Below are 9148 nucleotides of genomic sequence, written 5' to 3'. Positions count from 1 at the left end.
GACGCAAACCAGGAAGTACAGGACCACGGTTAATAAGAACAGCTCAAAAGATCATTTTCGCTGACCCAGCCCTGCACAGATTTCCAGCTTAGATTTGCATTTTCAGCAAAAGTTCTTCTTGATTATTTTCTCCCAACCCCCTTCTGCCTCCATAATAGCCAGGCACCCCGTCAGTCGCATCCTGGGGCGCTCCAGGGACAGCGTGTGTGCGTGTATGTGTACGTCTGTATATATGTGTATGTGTACATGTGTGTATGTATGTGTGTATGTGCACATGAGTGTGTGCACATGTGAGTGTGCGTGTGTATGTGTGTACATGTACCCCAGTCAGATGTATACATCTGGATTTCCTTTGAAAGAATTTTCAAATTGAGCTGATCAAGTGCAATGGCAAAGCACCCAATTTCTCTGCCCCCCAACTGCCTTCGCTGCTTTAACGTACAACCTGCTCCGCTGGCACCTCTGACTCCTGAAAGCCCTAACGCTCCAGGGGAGCAGGCCGTGCCCTGCCCTGCCCTGGCTGCCCCGGGTGTTACCTCGGAGGGAATCGTTCCAGATTCCAATGAGTGGCAGGTCCAGGGAAGAGCCTTATCTGGGGGGAGGCTGTACCAGACCCGCCCGACCCAGGCAGGTTCCCAGGTATTCTCTGCTTGGGGCTGATAGGGCTTCTTAGCAGTTTCTCTCCAAACAAATTCCAGTTCAAGACACCTGAGAGCTCCACAGCAGGGCAGCATCCCCAGAGCGCAGCAGGGCGGGGGTTAGGGGGAGCAGTCGGTAGCAGCACCTGCCCCTCGTACGGCAGGAGCGAGAAGTGCCAGCCTCTCTGAACAGAGCAGCAGCGTTCAGCCTGGGCCAGACGTGCTGCAGTGATGGGTAAGAGCTGGCTCGGAGAGCCAGAGGGTCTGTGGGGCAGCTCTGGGCCCTTCTGCTCCGCACTAGGGCTGGGTGGGCGTGTTCAGCTGGGATTGGAACCCACCAACACTTGTGGGTATGAATGCGGGGATGGAACGCAACGTGGGGCGCTCCCACCTCGCCAGGGGGTGACTGGGGGGAAGGGCAGAGAGACACCTGGGCTGAGACTCAGAGGAGCAGAGACCCCAGCTCCAGGGAGACAGTCACTCCTGCCCAGCCGGGTTAAATTGCCCAGCTGTGTGACAGCCCCCCCATCCCCGAGGGGTTCCCCCCACGGTATGTCACAGCAGGGTAATGTGCGTACTGAACGGCAGGGGTTGCCAGAGACTGGCTGGGAGAGGCCTTTGGGGATGGAGGAAGCAGCACTAAGGTACATGCCAACCTCCCTACAGAGGAGGGGCCGTGCCCCGCAGGTGTGGGGCAGGGAGCTGGGACACTGCGCGGTGGGTCATTGCTGGTGGGTCATTGCTGGTCCAGGCCCTTCCTAGCTGGAGGCCGAGGCATTTCCTTCAGGTCACCTTCCACTGTAGCTTGGCCACGGGCCCCCATAGCCACTAGCCCAGCCAGGGATCCCAAGTGGGGATTGTCACGGCTGGCTCCTCCCTGCCGCCAGCAGCTCTTCACTGCCAGGGAATTCCTGAAATCCTGTGCGTCCCTCCCCCACCCACCTCCTGGGGCTGTGAGTGCCCCCCCGGACACCCCCTCCCAGAGCTCTGAGTGCCCCTGGCCAGTCCCTTCCTTCAGCCCCCCCCACTTCCTGGGGCTCTGAGTGCCCTCAGCCAGTCCCCCTCCCACACCCCGGGGCTGAGTGACCTTGGCCAACCCCCGTCCCTTCAGGAGGAACTCCCAGTACCCACCCAGCCCCCACACCTCAGGGTTCCCCTCACTGCGGCGCTGTGGCCATACCCCCACCAGGGCCGGCTTTAGGCCAATTCAACCAATTCTCCTGAATCGGGCCCCGGGCCCAAGCCCCGGTACGGTGTACCGGCAAGAGCCGGTGCGCTGTACCAGGGTGGCTTGGCTTCCCCAGGGGGCAATTTAAAGGACCTAGGGCTCCCAGCAGGGGCCGGGGCCCCAGGCCCTTTAAGTTGCCACCAGACCCCCACTGCTGGAGCCCTGGGGTAGGGCTGCGGGGCTCTGGGGGCTATTTAAAAAGTCCGGGGCTCCCGCTGCCTCTACCAACCCGGCCCTTTAAATAGCCACTGGAGCCCTGCTGCTTCCCCAGAGCTCCCGCGGCTATTTAAAGGGCCGGGGCGGTAGAAGCAGGGGAGCCCTGGGCCCTTTAAATAGCCCCCAGAGCCCTGGGATAGCGGGGGGCTCGGGGGCTATTTAAAGGGCCGGGGCTCCAGCTGCCTCTGCTGCACCCCGTCCCCGCACCAGCCCGCACCCCCTGCCCTGCCCGCAGCCAGCCCTGTCTCCAGCCAGCCCTGCACCCCCTGTCCGCAGCCAGCCCCTGCTGCACCCCTGCCCTACCTCCAGCCCTGCCCCCCCTGTTCTGCCCGCACCAGCCCTGCCCCCCTGCCCTGCCTGCAGCCAGCCCTGCACCCCCTGCCCACAGCCAGCCTCTGCCGCACCCCCTGCCCTGTCTCCAGGCAACCCCTGCCGCACCCCCCTGCGGCCCTGCCCAAAGCCAGCCAGCCCCACACACCCCTGTCTCCAGCCAGCCCCGCACCCCTTGCCCTGCCTGCAGCCAGACCCTACCTCCAGTGAGCCCCTGCCCTGCCTCCAGCCAGCCCCATGTCCACTGGTGCCCTGCAGTTCCCAGGGCAGTAACCCTGCACACCTGCTTCAATGAGGGGGGCAGGGAGCAGCTGGGACCCACACATGTGCACACCACTAGGGTGACCAGACAGCAAGTGTGAAAAATCGGGACAGGGGGTGGGGGATAATAGGATCCTATAAGAAAAAGACCCAAAAATCGGGACTGTCCCTATAAAATCAGGACATCTGGTCACCCTAGCACACCCCCAGGGAGTGGCGGCGACCCAGACACGTGAAATGGAGCTCATTAATAACCGATCAACAGCATATATGATGCAATGTACAGAATATATCATTTTATTATTTATATAGTTATGGAACGTAAATAATACATGGAAGAAATGAAAGGCTTTTTTTTCCATTATTTTTTTTGTTAGTCATCCCTGCCGGGGCCCCACCAAAAATGTTCGAATTGGGCCCCGCCCTTCCTAAAGCCGGCCCTGCTGGAGAGAACAGGAGGATTCAGTCAGCAGGGGCTGCCGATCTGTCCCATTCACCAGGGCTGCCATCCTGCAGCTTCAGCATTAGTGGCTGGGGTGACTTGGGGAAAGGTCTCAACCTCCCCACATCCCACTTCACTGCTGCCAGAATTCCTCCTGCCCCCCCGCTACAGTCCCCTCCCTACCCAACCTGGGTGGGGCTGGAGGACAGGGGTCTGAGAACTTGAGCTGTGGATTGGAGGTGGAACAGCTGTCAGGGGCACTGAAGGGGAGGTGGCAGGAGCTCCCCGTACAAGGAGGGGGGTTGCCACTGGAGGTCACTAGGAAGGACAACAAGACTCCATCCTGGGGGTCAGGAGGGGGAATCCATCCCTCAGAGGTGGGCAGGGGCTGGGTGGAAATGCTGCTGGTTCCAGGGGCCGTTAATCCCCCCTGATTCCTCGGAGGCGTCTGAGTCTCAGACAGGTTCTCGTTCCCTTGCAGCATGAGGACGTCACGGCCAATGTGATGCGCCAGCTCCGTATCATGCGGCACTTGCGCCAGGTGCCCGAGGCGCTGCAGGGCCTGTGCCTCTGAGGCCACCAGCAACTCCCGCTCCCTGCTGCAGGTACTGCTCTCGCTCTCTGTAAATTGGGAGCTAGTGGAAGGGGAAATGGAGCCCCCTGGCACTCACAGAAAGCTGATTACAGAATGAGCCCGAACTGAGAGGCACCATATCCGCCCCCCTAAAGAGCCAGACTTCAGTGGTGATACAGCCCAGCTGGGGTAGCAACAGGATTGAGAACGAGGTAGGAAGTTCAGAGCAGCAAGGAAAGCCTGGAGGGGAACTTGAGAAGAGAGGTTGGAAAAGTGCAGCAAAGAGAAAAGTGCAGACCTAGCTGTTGGGTCCAGGGCCCTGAGCTGCTATCAATGTCAGGGTGGGACTGGGTTCCCGTACCGGCCCCAGAGGAGGCGGCGTACATGCACCTGGAGAGGGTTCCCAAGCCCAGCAAGGGGGCTACAGGCTGAGCAAGTGCCCCAGCGATGGCAGAAGGACTTCTGTCTGTGGAAAGACCTCTTTGGACTTTTAGTGTGAGGCAAGCTGGGCCCCAGAAGGGTGTACATGCGCGCAGCCGGTGACGGCGATGAGATGAGGAGGGATGAAGCTTGGAGAAGAATAGAACTTTCCCCCCCCGTGGGCCAGGTTCTAAGGAGGAGGGTATATAACGGGGGGCTTGGCCTGTGGGCTATAAAGCCTGGAGCTAGGCCAAATGGATTACAGAGTGAGCTCCAGCTGAGGGGAAACCAGGGGAAACCGCAACAAAGGTACAGGAGCAGGCCTAGCTGTTGGGTACAGGGCCTTGGGGCAGAACCTAGAATCCAGGGTAGGACTGGTTCTCCCACGGTCTCTAAGGAAGGGGATGTACAGGGCCATAGGAAGGGCTACCAAGGCCAGCAAGGGCAGGCTGAGCCAAAGTCAGGCTGAGGAAAAGCCCCCAAGGGACAGAGGATCTTGTTTCAGTTAAAGACATTTTTTGACTTTTAGTTTGGGATGAGCGCGACCCAGGAAGGAGTGGACTAAAAGATGGTCGCCTGGCCGAAGGGCTGAGTTCCCAGCCAAAAACCTGCTGGTGGGCGTGCTAGCCCAAGAAATCTGTGACCCCAGGCCTTGAAGGAAGGGGCACCTATCGGTGAGTGAACTCTGTTACAAGCCCGCTTCCATTGTGGAAACAGCCTGGTATTGGAGAGTGGTGGGGATGGCCTGTGGGCGAGGATGGCTGGAGGGGTCATACAGGAGGGACAGCAGCGTCCAGTGAGGAGATCAGGGAACGGGTTGTTTGCAGTCCTGCCACTGAGCGGTAACGTGATCCTGGCGAGGTCACTCTCCCACCTGGTGCCTCACTTTCTCTATCTTTGAAATGGGGATCATCCCGACCCACATTAAGAAAGGGTTTGATCCTCTGCTCTTGCTTGCCAAATCCCTGCCCTCCTTGCCCCACACAGGCCTCTGCCCTGTTGCTCAAACTCCCATGCATATGTTAGTGCCTGTGTCACCCCCGCAACTGCAAGGTCTCATGTACAGTCTCCTGCCAGCAAACTGAAGCTGCCACTAGATCCAGAATAGGAATTGCAGTTCCTGTGCGCTGCCCTGAATGGAGTCTAGACCCTGGGCATGGGGAAGGCCAACGCTCACATCCAGGTAGATCATCAACCTACTCCTCTGTCCCAGGAGCAGGAAGGCCTCTGGTTCGTGCTCCCTTCGGTAGCTGGAGCTGCTGAGTTGGGAGTGTGGTGGGCAGAGATGGGAACAGGCCATAGGATGAATCAAGTGTCAGGGGGAGACTCCCTGTGTGTGGGAGATGGTGTTGCCCCTCTGTGGGGAATCCCTTCCTTGCAGATGCTGGGCTTTGGGTGCTGGACTCTGCCAGGAAGCCCAGCTCCCATCCCTAGCAGCTTGGCTGTTCCCTACACTGCTGTGCACCAGGCCCTCTGCAGAGAGCTGCTCTGGGCAAGGACTACAGAGCCTGCTGTCATCCTGGCAGGAGTCACCCCAGGTTCCATAATCCTGACCCCTGGTCTCCCTCCGCTGGCAGGCTCTGAGCAAGGCCTGCGCCGAGAACATGGATGACGAGCTCTCGATCCTGCTGACAGCACCCCCCAGCACAGACAAACTCCAGCACATCTTGGAGGTGAGCAGAATGGGGAGGGGCAGCAGGGGTTTTACCTTAGCCCTGGGGACTCCTAGAAAGAAGAGACTGGAAAATCCATGTTTCTATTGGATCCTTCCGAGTATGCATTCGTGATATAAACTCACTGGGTGATCTTGGGGTAACTCACTTCCCCCTTACGGCATCAGTCTTCTCCACTATCAAATCTACACTGGGGAAGAAGGACAGAAGCCCCGAAAACCACCTTCACCTCCGGGTGTCTGCTCCTGGGAGCCGAAACCAACTGGACTATCTGCCCCATCTCCTAAACTGTCCTGTCTTTCCCTCCTAGGGCCTTGTCCTTAGTGCTCAGCCTGGCCCCTTCCCAGCTTGTTCCTGACCTTTAAAGGTCCTAGTCACAGGCTGCGTCTTGTCACGTGACCCCCACACTTATTCCCTTCACCCTAGGGACCTGCATCACCTGGGCCAGGTGCAGTTGAGCTCCAACCCCTTTCCTGGCCATCTCACCCAGGGACAGGTTGAAACTGGTAACCTGTGGGTAACAGTAACTGGTTATTCGCAAAGGTGCTGAAGACACAATGGAAGAGGAAATCCTTTGGCCTGGATTGAAATTATTCCGACTGAAACGGAATGAGAGAAAATAGGTTCAGAGTTCTCTTCCTAGCAGCAGAAAATGTAGCGATTGATAGAGGTTCAGGTCAGAAAGGGCCATTATGTGCATCTAGTCGCCCCTCCTGTATAACTCAGGGCCTAGAACGTCACCAAGTGGTTCCTTCAGCCAACCATAGCATGGGACTGAGCCAGAGCACGTCTTTTGGAACGACATCCACATGCAGGAGAGCCAGCTGGCTACCAGAAAATCTCTCTTCTGCAGTGACGTGGGGTTAAGGAACACGGGGGAAAGACATGGCGGCTGTGACTAAAATTAGAGCAGGGTGGGAAACCGAGACACAGTTGGGACCAGTCTACACTACAGGTCTGTCGTGCATTTGTAATCTGCTGACCCCCACATGTTGTTCAGCGCCTATGGACAACACAGCTCCTAAAGGTACCTTTGTTCTGTGCTTATCCCCTATGTACCAGCAGGGCTGGACGGCCTTTCTCACGGTGCTGTGGGAAGCAGGTCCTGGGTACTAAGGGTCTGAAGAAGCTCTCAAGGACTAATTTTTTAAAATAATTGTTATCAATGAATTGGGAGAAAACATACAATCACTGCGGATAAGATTGGGGGGTGACAAAATACAGGCAGAGTGGTAATTCCTGATGGCGAGAGGGCAGTGATATACAGCGATCTGGCTCATTCGGCCAGCTGGACCCATTCAAAGAAAACAAGTTTGAGCAGAGCCCAATGCAAGGTCCTATACGTAGCCACAAGGCACGCTGGCCACACCTCCAGAATGGGGACGTGGATCCAGGAAAGCAGTGACTCTGAAAAGGATTTAGGGGCCAGAGTGGAGAAGCCACTCAACATGAGCTCCCAGTGTGATGCTGTGGTGAACAGGGCTAAAGCCATCATTAGACGAAGGAGCAGAGCCGTGAGTAGGATAGGGAGGTGACACAGCAGCAGTGAGACTGCTATTGGAATACTGCCTCCAGTCTTGGTGTCCTCCTTTGAAAAAGATGGTCCTAGAAATTGGAGCTGGGGCAGCAAAGAGCCACCAAATGTTCTGAGGGCTGGAGAAAAATGCCTTCTAGTGAGCTATTGAAAGAGCTTAACCTGTTTAGCTTATCAAAAGAAGATTGAAGGGGACTTCACTGAAGTCTTGAAATGCCTTAATGGAGAGAAAATATTGGGTATTAAAGGGCTCTTTAATCGAGCAGAGAAAGGCAGAACAAGACCCAATGGCTGGAAGGTGAAAAGAGACAAATTCCTATGACAAATAAGGCACAAATATTCAACAGCGAGGATGATTGACCACAGGAAGAAGCTACCATGGAAAGTGGTGGATTCTGCATCTCTTGATGTCATTTAATAAAGACTAGATGCCTTTCCGGAATGTGTTTGCCCCAAAAGTAGCTATTGTGGTAGACAGGAGGCCTGTGATATGCAGGGGGTCAGATTAGATGCTCTAACGGTCTCTGCTGCCCATAAAGTCTACTCATTTCTGAGAAACCGAGTGTAGCATTGGGAGCAGCCTCTGCTTATTAAACAATCAGTTTGTCAGCACCTGCAGGACAATTTGGTTCTTAGGACTAGTGAGCATGGACTTGTCAAGAACAAATCATTCCAGACCAATCCTAGCTCCTTCTTTGGCAGGGTTAGGGGCCTAGTGGAGGTGGGTAAACAGTAGATGTGATCTATCTTGGTGTTAATAAGGCTTTTGACACAGTCCCATAGGACATTCTCACAAGCAAACAGATGCTGCTTAGCACTGTCAGAGCAGCTTTTGCTGGGGGATTCTCCCAGCACTTTCCAATAGTGGGAAAGTATGAAATCCCCATTTGACTGCTGGGGACAGAGCCTAGAGCGGGGAGCAACTTACCCAAAGTCCCACAGGTCAATAGGAAACCAGCAATGAAACCCAGGAGTCCTGACTCCCAGTTCCCTGCTCCAGTCACTCCAGCGGAGCACACTCCCTCTCAAAGCAGGGGGACCGGACATGAGGGCCTGGTTGTAATTGCCAGCTGTGGGAGGGAGTGTGCAGCAGTGGTTAGTGAAGGGGCCTGGAAATAAGGACTGCTGGGTCTATTGGAGAGTGTCACTAGGAGCAGTGCATAAGATGAGGTGTCCTATCATGTTTACACAGATCAGATTAGGACATAATAGAATGGCTGAAATAGTTTATTTTATTTGTATTGTATTATTTTGCAATTGTTAAGAGCAGCAACTACTCAGCTCAGACTGAAGCATCTTATCTAATTTTTGAGATCTAAGTGTCTCCTCTTTGAGTGCCACGAGACAAGTTAACACATTGTGACAAAGAATTTACTTGCCACTTGTTATGATTTCAAGAAACAAACTGGTTTAATTTGAATAGGATTTTCGGTCAGAAACGGTTTCAATGAAATTTCCCTACCATCTCGATTCCTGGGCTCTATCTCTGCCTTTCGGGGAGGGGGGGGGGGGGGGTTTGCTGTCTGTTAGAACAGGAGTCTGATTTGGATAGGGATAGAGACCTCTTCAATGTTTTTAATGAAGTAAATACTAATGGGAATTGTGTGATCATGGGAGACTTTAACTTCCCAGATATAGACTGGAGGACAAGTGCTAGTAATATAATAGGGCTCAGATTTTCCTAGATGTGATAGCTGATGGATTCCTTCACCAAGTAGTTGCTGAACCAACAAGAGGGGATGCCATTTTAGATTTGGTTTTGGTGAGTAGTGAGGATCTCTTAGAAGAAATGGTTGTAGGGGACAGCCTTGGTTTCAGCGATCATGTGCTAA

This window comes from Chrysemys picta, chromosome 2 (genome assembly GCF_011386835.1).
Source record: "Chrysemys picta bellii isolate R12L10 chromosome 2, ASM1138683v2, whole genome shotgun sequence".
Lineage (NCBI taxonomy): Eukaryota > Metazoa > Chordata > Testudines > Emydidae > Chrysemys > Chrysemys picta.
Note: the sequence above shows the minus strand (reverse complement) of the source record.